The sequence below is a fragment of the Halictus rubicundus genome, chromosome 3 (genome assembly GCF_050948215.1).
Source record: "Halictus rubicundus isolate RS-2024b chromosome 3, iyHalRubi1_principal, whole genome shotgun sequence".
Taxonomy (NCBI): domain Eukaryota; kingdom Metazoa; phylum Arthropoda; class Insecta; order Hymenoptera; family Halictidae; genus Halictus; species Halictus rubicundus.
The window spans coordinates 17,000,765-17,017,852 of record NC_135151.1 but is presented as its reverse complement, the minus strand read 5'-3'; the positions used below and the strand labels follow the sequence as shown (position 1 = coordinate 17,017,852).

The following is a 17,088-nucleotide window of genomic DNA, read 5'->3' as shown; positions in this document are numbered from 1 at the left end:
AGTAGAAACCGGCAACTTTCCACGCGATGCCCGGGTCGAACGTTCGCCGATCAAGATAGAAAAGGTGTGCCTCGGCGCTAAGTGGTGTCCTCTTCGCGTGGCCTATTGTAGCCGAAAGGTTAAGTTAATCCCGTCGTTCGATCCTGCCGATAGACACCGGGGTTAAATAAGGATTAGCGCGATGACTCGGCAGGATTCGGAAACTGAGGCCTGGAAAAGGAGCCGACCAATCGCGACTCGATCGGACTCGTCCCGAGCGATTCCCAAAATTACCGTGAAAAAAGTCTACCCCCAGTCGAGGGTGATTGGCCAGATCGGTATCGGGACCTGTTAAAGTGACGTTAAAAGGCGAACTTCGTGACGAGACGCCTACAGTACCCTCCAACCGGGACCAATCCTCCTCTTCGGACCCATAGACTTGCGACCTTGCATTAATATGGACGACGAATTTGTATTTAACAACTGCTGTGTCATCGGTGGCCTGGAATTGAAACGTTTAGACCTTTAAGTGACAGCTAGCGCGGTAAGATTAACGCCCCTGCCCCTCGAGATGCCATTCTTGTTTGTGTCGTAACGACTGAAGCTGAAGAGAGTTATGAAAACGCAGTCTCAAGTAATTGTACTACGTGCAAACGTTGGACGACGTTGGAAAACATTAGTTGGTTCAGAGGGGCAAATATTATGATAGGCAAAAAAATTTGTTCAAGGTTAAATTTGTTGAGATTTCAAGGTCATCGAAGTTTTTTTAAATGGAACGATATATTTTTATTATCGCTATATGATAGCCGAGGCCAAGACGAATACAACGACCTGTCATATTATGACCTTCGCGTGACCTTAACGAATAAGTTTAGGGCATAAGTATGTTAATACTTTTATGTACTCGATTGGTGCAGTCAAAAATGTAGGTTTCCATTAGAAAAAAAAAGTGCAGTTGCATTTTTCTGATGCACCGATGCACAAAAGTGCATAAAATTGCGTATTATGCACCGTCTGATGCCATTCCACTTTTTCTTACAACATTTTCCTCTATTCCCAACCGTTTAGGAGGTACAGCCTGTTCCAGTTGCGTGGGACACCCTGTATACGTCGCCAAGGCCTGGATGATAAACGTCACGGAATTATCCCCACTACCGCGAGGTATCCGGAGCTCGAGAGGCCTCGGACACCGGCGAGTGTAAACATAACATGTCTCCTGGACGATAGACTGTTATGCGAGACTACCAGACTTATCTATTCTCTATAGATAAGTCAGACAAATAGATGAGTCAGAACTCACGGGCTTTCTCATCTACTAGACTAAGGCAAATTACTCACCGGTACAGAGATTTCATGTTAAAGTCCAACCCTGCGAAAACTCCGACCTCCATGTCATTCCCTATCTCTAAGGGCTAGTGTCATCCATCCCCACCAAACTTCCATAGTTGTACTCTTATATAAGGCCCTGCGAAAGGGCGCAGACAGTCACACACAGAGAAGAAGTTACAAGTAGCCCGTCAGTCGACTCGTTTGTCATTAAGCTATTTGTCGTGTACAGAATCGCTTTGTATCTTTGCTTGGCGACCTATTCCCAAATAAACCTAAGTTGTGCTAGAAGAGTTTGGAGTTTATTCGAGGATACTCTTCATCTACCCCTTCCTGCGGCATAACAAGACGACGCTGGGGAGACCCGTGTCGTTGACAAATATCGAGAATTTACTGTATTTCATTTATATTTGATCGGACCGTAACCGGGCCGATAGTCTGTACCGAGCATGGCCCTGTCTCGGCGTACAGCAAGAAAATCAATACTCGTAGGACTGAAAAGAAGCAATCTTCTGGCTAGGTACCCCGCTAACGAACGGCAAAGCAACAGCAACAGCACGATCACGGAAGGACATTCGTAACGTCATTCAAAGTTTGTTATAGACCAAACCGTCCCCGGCTATATCCACTTCTCTTGATTGCCTCGAAACTCGCCCCGAGCCGAAAGACAGGCTCCGCTCTCCGTCGATGGTAGATTAAATTTTGTCTTGCTAACACCGGCGTTCGGTCGTGGTTCGGCTACGAAATATCGCGACCCTTCGTGGCCAGCTGAATCCCCCATCCCCGCCGCTGCGTTTTATAGAACTGGTCCAAAGGGTGAGCCCTCACGGCCCTTGTTCTCGCATCAGCCTCGAGCCGAGGCGACGAAAGCACAATGAACGTTTCTCTTTTCAATTTTCTTTTTTTGCCACCCCGCCGCAAATGACACACGACGAACAACCACTTGCACGAGGGGTGGCCGAAATTAACAGGCTATTTCACGGTGCTAATTATGACAAATACGAGGAATCGTCAGCCCATATCGATCTAGACGCGGTGCCTCTTTATTCCGGACGATTGTTGTGTGTGCATGTCCTCCGGCAACAATCGCAAAAGCCTGTGTGTGGCCTAGTTTCGTAAGAAATTGAGAGGACGCTTCCGGAAACCGGTCGATCCATTTATAGAATTACGCAGGGAACTGTCATCACGGTAATCGATGCGTAACCAAAGGTCAGAGACAGCGATCCGTGCTTTATATTTAACTGTGTTGCGATCATGTTATAGATTGGGTGTACAGTGACTCACGTAAACAGTCGAACAGCCTTTGAAACACAATAACTTGTTTAACGCTAGTCCCATCGAGCCCTAAACCACAGTGATGTATACTTCTTGTAACAGGTTTGAATTTATTCAGATTTCATCAAATTTCAAAAAATTTCCCAGGAATATATTTCTATAACTTCATCTGAAATCTAGTTACAAGACATTGTGTTAGCTATATGCACATTATTCAATTCAACAAGAACATATCGTTCACTCATAAGAAGGGTGACATAAGTCAAAAAAAGGAAATTTTACAGGAGAACCATTTGAGAATTTCCTGATATTGCCAATTTTTTTATTGTGTATAACCAGCGTAGGAATGTAAAATAATTCGTTGTCATTTAGATTCTGGGTTAATTGTCATGTACATTAGTTATAAAGTACGCCACAATTTATACATTTATTATTATAATTTCTTTTACAATTATATTTTAAGTAATTAAATAATTGTTGAACGGTTGAATTAGAGTTGCGATGTTTCTACTGTGAAAAGTTAGAGTGAATTCAAAGCTAATGAACCAATAAAAGTAATTTAAAAAATTTTTGGGTCGTGTCACTTTTCTTAGGAATTAACATCATTTACTTTTCGTAGCGTTTTTCTGCGAGGATATTAAAAGATTGGGTTTCCATTTGAAAATTTATTTTTTCGATACAATTCGATTGAGTTTCACAACGTGTGTCCACCCTTATAAATGCCAGATAAATATACAGAGTACACAGCTGGTGGGTTTCAGAGAAAATGCTTCTGACCTGCGACCCTTATAGCAATTTAGTTTCCGAGTACACGTCAAATATCTCGTAGCAGCTCCGTGCTTAGAAATAGTTTCGACTTTGGTAAACTTGCTCGTTATAGAAACTTAGGCAACGTTGCTCCTAAACCGTATATGTTGCCGGAACACTCTGACAAGTCCAGAGCAAACATTTCCTTCGGTAAGGCTGTCACAACTGCTGAAATCATCGAGCAGGAGCAGATTCGAGCAACGTTTCCGCATACAATGTCGACAGCATTTTCTGTAAATCAGGATTGTAAACAAATTCGTTTTATAGAGAACGGAGCAAATATTTCACTGATTTTACGACAGTTTCTAAGTGTCTTTATCCTAGAGGATTTGGAGGAGCGTGGCGGACAATTTTGAAGACTTTTTGAAATTGTCTTTTCTTTATTAACTCCCTGATTTGAAGATAAAACTTAAAATTATAGATAAAGAGTGAAATTATTTATTTCAGTTCAACATTCAACTTATTTAAGCGATATTGATGTGGTGAGACTGAAGTATTGTATTATCAAGCAAATAATGTAACAACAATTAAGTACTCTCGGTAACATTTTAAAGACAATCGGAAGTTCGTTTATCGTAGTATAAATATTAAATAAACTGCTCCTCGATTCCCTGTCGATTCGAAAATTTCGAGCATTTACTTATAACTAATTAAGTTCCCGCAAACAGCGCTGATAATTCGGACGAGGTCACCAAAAAGATTACTTCAACGCGGAAGGCAAGAGAACATATAAATACTCGATCTCTGCCACAGCATAATCACATATTACATTCTCTTTTGTATGTGTGTGCGCATATCTATGAGAACACTTTCATTCGCGTGGAATGCCGTTTACGGAAACACGTCGGGACCACCGAAAAGCAATCTCTACATATAACGGGTGGCACTTGTCGAAAAAGTTCCTCATGTTCAGTGTCGCCAGATCAAGACTTATGCCCCCACTCTACTTTCCCCTTCTACCGCGCTATTTCCCATGATTCCACCGCGGCACGGTCACGTGACGCGTTTCATCTCTGTCGTGCATCGGTATTGGCTGAGAGAGAGGGTAAGGCTCCCTCCCCTCATCTGACGACACTGCTCATGTTTAATTTTATAAAACCAACACAGTTATCATTTCTGCAATTTCGCCAATATACATGGATTTTTGGAAATATCGCGAAAACTAAATACGAGGAACCTTTTCGACAAGTTCGACCCGGTACATTGATTGCGTTCCCGTTCTTTGGAATGTATTTATAGAAACGGTAGATAATCTGCATTCTCATTCTAATGCAAATACCGTTACAGATCTGTAGGTATTTACAGTGCACTGTATTGGTACCAATAGTTTATTGCAAATGTCTCCAAAATGTTAATTTCTACAACATATTAACGCAGAATTATTAACGTATCGATTTATGAAACGGCGTATCATTAGTTCCAGAGCTTTCGGTACAAATAAGAAATGTATTTAACGCTGGTACGAAAGGTCAAAGCGATACAATTAATTACAGGCGTAATTGCAAAAGTGCCGTTGCTGTGACACATAACATCCCACAGTAACAGAAAGTTTCCAACAGCGGCTCAGTGGTCTAGGGGTATGATTCTCGCTTTGGGTGCGAGAGGTCCCGGGTTCAAATCCCGGCTGAGCCCAATTTTTTTTTTCATCCCATCGACAATGAATTACGATATTACCAATACCAGCTTCGACACCGAGTATAATACAATTATTTATTTTAGCGAAAACAATATTTAATTCCAGCAAAAACTGTGCCGGGACTGCGACACGTCGTTTAACGTTGCATAACATTGATTCGCGTTGCGAGTGTATCCAATCGCTTGTAATCTGTAAATGATGAGTTGGGATTTCGAAAATACTGGCTTTTGTGTGTTAGTTAGTGTACTTTTTTTATATATAAAATTAGCAAGGCGATTAAGATTATATCTTCCGAGCAATGAACACGAGTGATATAATGTGTTACAATGACAAAAACGAGTTGATTCAATTATAAATTGAGTTCAAAGTTTAATTACAGGCTCGGATAAAAAAATTCAAAAACCACTGCCTTTTACTTTTTTCTTTGCAATTTTCTCAAAATTTTGTTTACCCGATATCTAGTAAACTAATTCTAATATGTCAAGAAATCTCAATTCAATTGGTACAATTTTTTTAAAATTGTGCTATTTTCAAATGTTATCGAATAACTTTTGCCACGGTTTGTAGAATCGTAAGGAAGGTTTCCGGTACGAATGATTGTCGTCCTTGGACAAGGTGATGACTGCGGATCTTTATGCAAAATAAAAATTTTGTGCATCAATTGTAAGAAACAGGAGTCAACTTAAAAAAAGTTCTTTTATTTTAATTTTTTTTCTAGTTGGATACAGTCACGATGTTAACAATAGCATCAGCAGTAATAATGGCAGCATTGGAATAATTAGATTGATAATCATAATAATTACAAATATAATGATCATACGATGGAATTCAGATGAGTAGGATGGAATATTCTGTTTTTCCGTTATGGCGACTTCATCGTCAAAATTTGGAACGTACAGTGTTATTAGATGCTACGCAAACACGATTAATTATTACATAAATGACAACAGACAAATAGCAATATTTGTTCGAACGAACATGCTTCTCTGACGGTCTCGCGAAATTTGACGAGACAACATCTCGCATTCCCGGCACAATTTTTATGATCGCGCCCCAGGGGGATAAACTCATAAACGCAAACGACAGAAAATTGAAATTTCTCGCGCGAGGCTTTGGATCTGTGCTCCGCGTAGAAGTTTGATGTATCGGTTGATCGCGGGTAATGTTGATGCCCGAAGTTTTAACGAATCATCGTATATTATGTACGTGCGCGTGGAGGGCCGCGTTACGAGCGTCGGGCTCGTAAATCAATCCGCAGATGCGGCAGATGCTCATTTGCATCGCGGCATTTTACTGTTACACGACCGAATCTCTATGCACTCGTGGCATTTCGAGTAACTCGAGATCGTTATCTTCCCAATAAACTACGTAACCATTGCAGTTCGACATTAAAACGTGTGTGTGTGTGTGTGTGTGTGTGTATTGCGCTCCGCTTGATTGTAATTAACTCTAATGTGCTGCTCTTTATGAATAATCTAAACAAGACCCGTTTCATGATCGGGAAATTTGATTAAATTTGAAATATTTCCATCGGGTCAGGCAAATGGGAAATAAAGTAATATTCGATCAGAGAGCGTTCAATGATTTTAATGAGATTCTACATTTATCCCACGTATTATTAAAACACAATCTCTAGACTTTCTTTATGCAAAAAAAAAACATTTTCTGCAAAAAGTCGTTTTTTCCTATTGATAAAATTTATAAACACACAGGACGAGATTTATACAGTGACCATAGTCGTCTCTGATGATCAATGAGAAGTTGAAGATCGAAAGAAGGAGAATTCAAAGAAGTTGATGATAATATCTTTCTACTGCTTTATGTTTCCCCTACCCATTTTTGTCCTTAACCCATAAAACCTGCAGTCTAGTTATATTGTTCAGAGACAGTCCTACTGGAGTTATTAACACTAAGTGTACCGAGCATTAGCAGTAACTGGTAAATGTCGGCTTGCAAAAATGACGATTAGCGAGAAAATCCTATGCTTAATTGTCACAAAAAATCGTTCGTTTAACCGTGACAAGTATGGTGTTACGGAGAAGTCTGCATGGTTCTAAATAAAATAAAAATGTTACTAATCTTCGCTTTAAGTGCCAGCAGTAGAAAGATAAAATTTTCCGTTAACATTTTCTATTAGAGCACTTGCAAGATTTTGGTACTTGCCAAACATTGTTCACGAGAAATGCTTTAAAAAACCAAAACGGATTTTTCGCCGGTCTAAAGGAACCCAGTTCCAAGTGCCATAAGCACCTCCTAACGCTGGATACTCCTGCTTTAATTTCCGTGGAATTGTCACATTTTCACTGCAAACAACCATTTACAGAAACAACGGAAACTCTCGGAAGTTTCTGTACCCGTTAAATGTCCCGAAGTTCGGTTCAATAAAGCAAAATATTCCGAAGTTCCGATTTCTCGGCAGGCGCGGAAAATTCCGGCCATTAAAACAACTTTCAAGACGCCAGCTCCTCTAAACGTTCAGCTCGGCGGAACGCATGAGTTCACGCAGCAGAAGCGCCGCGCTATACCGTACACAGCGCAGCGTTCGGTCGGATATCGATTCGACGTGCGGAAAACAAGGTGAAATAGTGAAGCGGAATCTAAGCTGACGCTATTACGACCGGCTGGGTTCTTCTCCCATCGATTATTAACCCTTCGGAGGCCCCGCTGCAACATCGGATCGTCACGGTCGGTCAATTTTTTCGGTTAAACCGATCCAATGGGCTGTCGGCGTAATTTCCTGAAAATTGTGTTGGCCGGAATTGAACGGACACGCTCCGGGCGCAGATGCGTGGGACACACGCGTGTGCTTTACGGTGGAACAGGAAAATCAAACAGCGTGCAACGTTACACATTGTTATGATACCGTGAGCGCGAGGCCATGCACCTGCCGTCCTGTAACGATCGTCTAATGACTCGTCGAAAAACCTCTCCTTCGTTGCCCCTATCACGGAAACTCTAGAAAATCGGGTCACTTCGACGGGGCAGCTCGTTCACAACTTTCTTTCACGGTTCGAACGACTTCGTCCCGAACTAATTCGCTCCTCCATAGAATTTTTTCGGGCGAAAGTATAGTTCGAGCACTCCGCGTTTCATTTAATCGTCGCTGGACCTGCGGAAACTGGCTTTCTTAATGTTCTCTAGTCATTAAATGGTTCTGGAGAAAATCTGGTTCTTGGAACCTTTGTACAACCTTCAGATTCTTTACTCACCGGTAACCTAATCATTGTTTATTTCTGAAGGCTCTGAACGGGAACGCCCTTGATACAAAATTTACAGTTAGTCGAGCTCCAGGTGAGTCAATCGCGAAGATGTCCTCCGTGACGCTGGAAACTGAACAAGTTCCGGTTTTATAGTACAGCACCCGGTGCTGTAACACCAAATGTTAAGCTAGATCGCTGAATATCTACCGATTCAAAGGCAGATTCAGAAAATAAAATGAAAAAATAGCTCACATTCCCGTCAACATTAATCGCGCCGAAACGGCTCTTCAATCAAAATTCAATATAGCCTGTCATCAATCGAGCCAGCCTGGTTAATAACGCCCGGCGCGTTGTTAAATGAAACTTTCCAATCAATATTGGCCGTTGCATTTTTCTGGCGCATCTCGGCTGGCAGTCGCGGAACGCCGTATAGCATGGACTTGTACAAAGAACGAATTATTACGCTTCGTCGGCGAGCTCGCGCGCTTCATTTTGTTCCTGTCCCGGCTGCTCGGCCGATAACATTACGAAAACTATTATATGAATGTGCGTCCGCCCACGCAGCTTCTACCCATTGTCAGAAATAGTCGAGATCCTGCTCATTCCCGATTCCATCGGGAGAGACCGGCAGCCCAACTGACAATGACTTACGCGCGCTGTGCGTGACCAACGACGCGGAAATCATTCCGCTGCGTCCTCGCCCACAAACACCGCTTCGCCTTTTCACCTGAAATCAATTTAAAATATCCCCGGTTGTCTGCAGGTTGCGAACGCGGGGACTTGTCATCGGTGGAAGCTAATTTATGAATCGGTCCTGGGACTGTTATTGTTGCACGGCATACAAGTATGCGACTACCGTGGAATCGTTTCCACAGTGCTTCCTCCGGGATCGCAGTCTTCTCGTTTCCATTCACGGTCCTGCAGAAAGTGCTCAATGTAATATTTAATGGTGACCGTGGATCACGCATCGATCAATGATACAGGGGATGTTGATGCGAACGAATCTTAGCGATAGTCACTGTACGATCATTATTCCAATGAGTGAAAAAATAAGCATATTGACGACGACATTGTGCGATGTTTAGTGAAAACGTGGTAGTAGATGAACACAGTGTTAGGCAATAATAGAAATAACTCAAAGATGACAGTCTCATAAATGAAGAACGCGAACGACCAAAAAATCCAACTTTGTGATTCGGTGGTGACAGAATATGACGATTACAATGGAGCTTACTTCGATCGATAAGTTTTATTTAAGGAAAAGTTATGTTTGTTGAACACTAAACCTACCACGGTCGGCCAATTTGACCTTTCCAAACTTCTGCGTACAATTTCGGACATACAACATGATCACATCTTTGCGACTTTTCTTAAAGTATGTATACAATGTGTTTTTCAGTATTTATTTCTCGTTTTATTTTTTCCCCCAAGAAATATATGTACCTTGTCCTACCTACCGCGGCCGGTCAAATTGACCGCACGAGATAATATGCTATTTACTCTTCTAAACCTAAACAATCAGTATAACAGGAAGGCTATTCTCAATGTGACCTGGCCAACTCAAAATAAATGAGCCGCCTTATTGAATGAGATCAAGTTACGCACGTGCATGGTTGATAATACTGTTTCATGGCAGATGCATCCAAACCGCAAAGGTGGACGACACAGTACAATTTTGTAAATCGAGGAGAGAGCATCGCAGTATTTTTCATATAATTGCAATTATATAAAAATAAATTTGCATCGTCATTTTATGGAAGTTGCTCATCTACTGATCCATTCAGCAACAAATTGACTGTTATCTACGTTTAATGTATTAACAATAACCATTTCCAAGGACCGGTCATTTTGACCACGCACGGTACGAACAGGTATACAAGTGTCGCTAGATTTGGTATTAAAGTTACTATTAAAAACGTAATATAAGAATTTCCAAGTAGTTATCAATCAAGAATCGTTTGTTACAGCGTTAATACTCCATGCGAAGAATTGAAACTCGATTGCAGGCCGGTATAAATTGATCAGAAGCAAAAATAAATATTCTAATGGCAAAGCATTGCTATTTCTTTCTTTTATTTGTGTCCTTTGGTTGGCGGTCGTGGGGACGGAGAAGAGCCGCGTCGAAAAATGTTCTAGCAACAGTTTAGCCGTCTGTGGCCACCATGAGACCGCATCAGCAGCCGTGCGCCAGGGGACGTGACTTGATCCGGCGAATGAAAATTCGATTGGGTAGTACTCGAGTCGAATAAATTCTGTCGGCGAATGTCAAACGGCGCAGTCATTCCCGTTCCACGTCGTCTTCCCGTATTACGGAAAACAGCGTCGCTTTACCGAGCAGGAAATTCGCAACGGTGCTCGCACGTCTATTTTTTTTTTTTTTTTTCACAGCGACGCCCATCGTCGACGTCGTGTGTCCAATGGCGTTGGCCGCCATTGTTCTTTGGCGAAACACAATCTGGAGGGAATAGAAAAAAAAAAAGAAAAAACGGTTTCAACTTTCGAGTGGCCGGCATCGTGTCCTGTTGACGCTCTCTCCTACCCTCTCGATTTTTCTCTCTCTTTCTACACTTCTCTTTTTCTGTCTTTCCCTCTGTCGTCTTGTCACTGTTCCCTTCCGACAGCCATGAGAGCCAGCAACCAGCAACCCCCGCCATTCTGCGGGGCTCTCGAGTGCTGTCGCCGCTGACTCTTTTCAATTTTGATAGAGCGCCTCTTCAGTGCGCATAAGATGAAATGAATTAGCGCTCCGGAACCGGAAAGCTCTCTATCCGTTCGACGCTTCGTCACCCTCTTTCTCTCTCTCTCTCTTTCTCTTTCTCTCCCCCCGCCCCCCTTCAGCTCCGGTTACTCTTTCGCCATTCTCTTCCACTCTGTCGTCGTCATCTCCCTTCACCTTCAACGAGGCCGCATTCCGTTCCTCCCCGTTTGTCTCGAGCCGCGGGAAACCGTTGCGGTTTCCTCGACGGTGCTCAGGTCGATCACCATTTTTCTCTCGAGTGCCCACGAACTCATTAATACTACTCCACGAGTAGTTCCACCGTTTTGGCAGGGAAACGCGGCAGCGTTCCGTGTGAAATCGTCCCGAGGCCGAGACTATTTCTTCTCTTGGGGATTTTTCGGGACATTTCTTTCAGATCTTCGCGAGCTCCAAACCGTAATAGGAAAGTTTATAAAAACATAGTTATCAGGATGAGAAAATTGACATGTGTCTTGTACCACTTGTTACCATTTCGTCTAGGCAATTATCTAATGATTGGGACCGGTCGGGAAGGCATCGGGCCGAGACGGGTTGGGTTCCCGAAAATTTCAGGATTCTCGAATATATGTGTAACACAGTGAATTCTCGATATATGTCAACAACACAAAAAAAGTCTTGCAAACGTCGTGTATCGTCCAAGCCGTGTTATGTTTACACTCCTCGGCGTTCGAGGCCTCTCACGTGGTATACCCCGCGGTAGTGGGGATAATTCCACGACATTTATCGTCCAGGTCTTGGTGACATATATAGAGAAATCACTGTATATGGAGAGTCCCGAAAATTCTCCGCAATCTCGAGAATAATCCCCAGAAATGTTATTATGCTATTTGGCGCGACTCATTGTTTCACGATTGAAATTGCAAATGCTGTTAAAAATTTCATAGTGAGATCCTCAGACATTAATTGTAGATTTTTTAATATTGCGAAATAATTGTTTTATTTGTAAGTGACGTGTTAAACAAAGCACGGTACCAACGAAAGCTACAAACACAAATACGCGAGGAACAATGTTATTAATTCGAATAGACGTTCTGAACAGGACGTGACTGCAGCAATGCTTCATTGTACGTATGCCGTGCGGCCATCCGGATTAGATGCAACCTCTAATGCATTTCGCTTAACTGATAGCACCGATCAAAGCATCGTCAAAGACAGTATGCAGCTCTGCATACGTATACACAGGGCGACGACGGTCTGTTCAGTGAACGGACACGCAAAATGCATATCCGTTGAAATTAGTATTCACAAATCGTTATTTAATTTCCCGACTACTACTAACTTCCCGAAATATATTTCTATAAGAAGGTTTGTGTCGTCGTTCGCACACGCACACACTTTGAACAATATTTGAGAATTATAGTTTGCAATAAATATCTGTAATAGAATTAACTGAAAAATGGACCACAAACGACCAGCGAATGAACGAATAGAAATATACTCCAGGAAATTATAATAAAATACGAATTGCTGATCTCACCAAACAATACTCAATTTGAATGCATGGAATATCGTTCTAACAATTACTAGGTATATTAATAGATTATTTAAAAAGAAAGGAGATTTTTTTGCGAGAATAGAATTATCATATAAATTTCAGCACGACGAGGGCATCGTAAACGTTACTTTTCATTTAATACGAATTATGCTAATTCACCGGACAGATCTGGGTTAGGTCACCCTGTAACATTACGTCTGGTTTATTCCTAATCAAATGATAATTCCGACTTGCTGCCACGATTTGCACGAACGTATACGGATATAATCTGATCAAATTATTCAACATCGACAGTTTCATCAATCGAAATGACGCTTCTTGGCGATGCCGGGCCAACGATAAGAAACGTATCAGCCGCATAATTGCACTCCAGCGAGCGATTACGCTAACGTAATCGACGGCGCGACGCGTTCTCGGTATAATAACCGCGGTATTATCCACGAAACAATTAAACTATCAGTAGAACGGGGAAGCGTAGTGTTTGCGAAGTTTCGCGGGGAGCATCGCCGACCATGATTCCACGGTGCAGAATCGTCCGTAGCGTCCTAATAAGATTAGCAGGCAAGCAGCCTCTGGGCTGGCTTAATTCGCATGCGTCGAACTTCCGGTAAACGCGAAGTCGAGACGCGTCAAACTATCCGATTCCGCATTAGCCGGTTGGCCCCACCTGGTTCCACCTGAAACGGCTCAAATGTTAATAGTCGCCTAAAGACATGTCCACGTCAAAGCAACCGGCAACATCTCGCCGCTTCCCACAGTGCGTAGCCCAGTGAACAAAAATTTAAAAAACATCAACTTTTACTTTGGCAGCCAGGAACCTCGCAGGGGCGTTTCCTAGGTGTCTAGTTCAAAGATAAGAAGCGTTGTTATAAGTTATAACTAGCGTTTTTATAACTAATAGAATAGGGCAAGAAACATTTGTTTCGTTAATAAAGCAATTTGACGGAGTGGTCCAATAGCGTCAGTTTCGTCTATTATTAATGATACATTAACTTTAATGGTTTTTTAAATTCTGAAAACTTTTTTCGAAATTTACAGTAGAGTGATTTCTCTGTACAGGGTGTCCTACGTAACACTTTTCACGATTTTTCAGGTACTTGCGATAATCTGACAAACAAATATTTTCAACAAAAGTTGATCAGTTTTCGATTGGCTATACATCGCAATAAAGAAAAGTTCGAAACAAATTTTGATTTAGTATTGTCAAGGTCACCTTCATTTTTTAAATTGCACTTTGTATTTTTGACTTAACAGTATTATAGCCCGTATCAAGACGAATTCCGTGACCTATTAGACTATGACATGATTCAAGTAGATTGTTATTTTTTCAAGGTCATCAGAAGGTCATGGTATGCTAGGTCGTCGAATGCGTCTTGATACGGGCTATAATACTGTTAAGTCGAAAATACAAAGTGCCATTTAGAAATATGAAGGTGACCTTGACAATACTAATACCCCGTGAGGGGCCACGAAGCCCGAGAGGCCTCGGACGCTGAGGAGTGTAAACATAACACGTATGTCTCCTGGATGATACACGTCGCTGACAAGACCCGCGTTGTTGACATATATCGAAAATTCAATTCGTTAAAATAATTATGCATATGTCATTGAAACTCTTTTCGTCCTCACTTCTCATAGACTGGACGCACTGAGCCTTCCCTGTCGCTGCATGTACCTAAACGTCTCCGACAAACAATAACGTACAGGAACATTTTCAAAGAAACCAAGGAAGCTGAAGAAGCCCGGGAACGAAAGTGTCGCGGAACTTTTTGATAGAGTTAAGGAGTTAATGGAGTTTCGTGGAGCTTGAGGGAACGTTCGGTAATGAGTGATGACATTTTTAACCAATACGGAGGATCAAGGAAAAGTTGCTCGTCGGTGCTTCGGTGTGAATATAGCGTAAGGCCTCGCGTATCTGCATATCGCTCACGTTCGCCGAGATCGGATTCAATTCGACTCATGACCAGGCTGAGCACGCGAGAACCCGGAAAATTGAATTGCAGCTCGGCCGACCGACGACGCTGCGGAATCAGTTAGGTAGATACAGAATTTACTGATCGCTATCAGTCTTGGCCGAGAGCTAGACCGGAACCAGTCATCTCGATGACTAAGAGGAATACAGTGAATTCTCGATAAATGTCAACAACGCGAATCTTGACAGCGTCGTATATCGTCGAGGAGACACGCCCGAGCCGTGTTATGTTTACACTCCTCGGCGTCCAAGGCCTCTCGAGCTTCGGGGACCCTCGCGGTAGTGGGGATAATTCCGCGACGTTTATCATCCAGGCGTTGGCGACATATATAGAGAAATATAGAGAAAAGATAGTTACTCTTCTCGAGTTGTAAGAACTTCTTTCCATTTGTAACTTACCGAAAAAAATCCTATCTTCGGTAAAATAAAAAATCGATTTTTCAAAAATGGTATATTCTGTTAGCAGATTACGATTAAGTTATTACTAGACTGCAGATCTTCCTGCAAGATAAGAATTATTTGCACCAATTGCATGAAAAACGGGTCAAGTAAAAGTTCTTTTCTTCTTTTGTTGATATTAATAAGCCGAAACTAATACATTAATATTCTTAACACTAAACCTATCAGCGCCGGTCAAAATGACCGTTTCCAGACTTTTTATTTTGCAATTACTGAGATTATAAACATGATCTCGTGGTAATGATTGAATGAATACATTTAGTAGAGCATGTATTGTAATACGAACCGCACAAAATCCAAATAAATTCAATCTCGCCATTTTTATAAGACAACATGTATTAGTTATTTTTAAATAGTTTTAATTAAGTTAAATAGTTAAATAGTTTTGATCTGTCCACTGCTTCAAATTGTACCCACTCATTTCTGTCGTAGTTTTACAAAATGTTGTTCGCAGTTCAAGTATAATATATCACAACTTTTTAAATTCTTAGCTTTGAAGAAGTATAATATTTCGAAGTTAGAAGGCTGTTTCTGCCTGCCGCAATAACCTAGCGGTTTCTATAATAGCGGGAAAAAAACTTTGACCTGATTGACCCGTTAGGTTTTTATTTTTCTTCCGCCAGTAAAAGTTGTCCAGAGAAAAACGTTGGAAGTTTTCAATACTAAATTCTACGTGTTACGCGACGCTGCCTTCAAATGGTTATAGAAGTTGGAATATCACGAATTTCTCCGCTCAACTTTTGTACTATATTTTGCGCAAGCAAATATTTTCCGAACGAAGAGAAATATTTTCGTGGATTGTTTAGAATTCTCGCACGACTCGTGTAGACAGCCGTTCAACCGTTTTAGGAAATCGACGATTTCGTTTTAGGAAATGGTATAGTCATCGAACGTACCGCAGACGTTTCCGAAAGTCAATATTTAAATGGTAAATTAATATTCGCATTCGCGAATCCACATCCGAATTTATGAATGTACACTGCGCTTGACATCCAGCGAATACATTACTCTGTGTACATTGTAATTTGTATTAATAATGCATGAACCAATAGTTTATCGGACTTCAGAGATATACATATATATATATATATATATTTCCAGGTGAAAATATCCTTGACCTGCGCGCTGTAAAATTTCGAATTTTATATTTTCGTGGTCGAGACGTAATTTGCTTTGAAATTCAACAGTTGAAAATGTGTGGGCGTAGCGTAACGAAGGACTGGTTAAACGTGGCTGGCAGTTTCTGTCAAGCTCCGGAGAATATTTTTATTCTGACCCGCTGTAATCCTCGAGGACGTTCACTACAATCGACTGCAACATTCCCGAGCGTATCTCGAACAGGACGTCTTCGTCGTCTAAGCTGATCATTTGCCCTCCGAGGACACCGTATTTGACGAACGAGCCGGGAGCACTGGTGAAAATTCGCCGCACGATGTAACGTAATTACGGCGTCGGGATATGCTCTTTCATTAGCCCACCTCGTACGTAGTAGACGAGCTTGTTTACTCGCCAAAATAATTGGAAGCCGCGGAGTAAATCGTGCCATTACTTGCATTATCAGCTCCGAAACACGCGTCCTCCAACACTTGCGCTTTCATCGTAAAACTTTCGCGCTTCGTTGCATCCCACAAACTTCCACTCTACGTGGAATTTTACGTTTCGATACTGGAGATGCTCCGAATATGGGATAACTTCTTCTTTTTTTCTGTATACAGTGAATTCTCGATACATGTCATCGACACGGGTCAGCGTCGTGTATCGTGCAGGAGACATAACCGAGTCGAGTTATGTTTACACTCAGCGTCAGAGGCCTCTCGAGGCCCCGCGGTAATGGGGATAATTCCGCGACGTTTATCATCCAGGTCTTGGCGACGTGTATAGAGAAATCACTGTACAACTGGTACTCATAAATTTTGAGTTTTTCCTGCGAATAATAGTTGAAAAGTTGAATCAGAGTTGTGATGTTTCTACTGTGAAAAGTTAGAGTGACTTCGAAGCCATTGAACCAATAAAAATAATTTTAAAAATATATAAACTGAGGACCAGTATATAATAATTTCATTAAACTGGAGTTAGAAATAAAATGATTTCGTTCGTGAGTAATTTGAATAGATCACCAGGAATATTATGACATTCCCTAGTTCTTCTAACGTAGTCATTCTTTTTTTCTTCAGTTTCCCA

General features: G+C 41.6%; 1 non-coding gene across 1 annotated transcript; it reads left to right on the top strand.

The window, feature by feature from the left end:
• Positions 1 to 4,947: 4,947 nt before the first annotated feature.
• Positions 4,948 to 5,019, top strand: Trnap-ugg (transfer RNA proline (anticodon UGG)). Its single transcript has one exon. It is a non-coding gene; the product is annotated as a tRNA-Pro (tRNA).
• Positions 5,020 to 17,088: the final 12,069 nt, after the last annotated feature.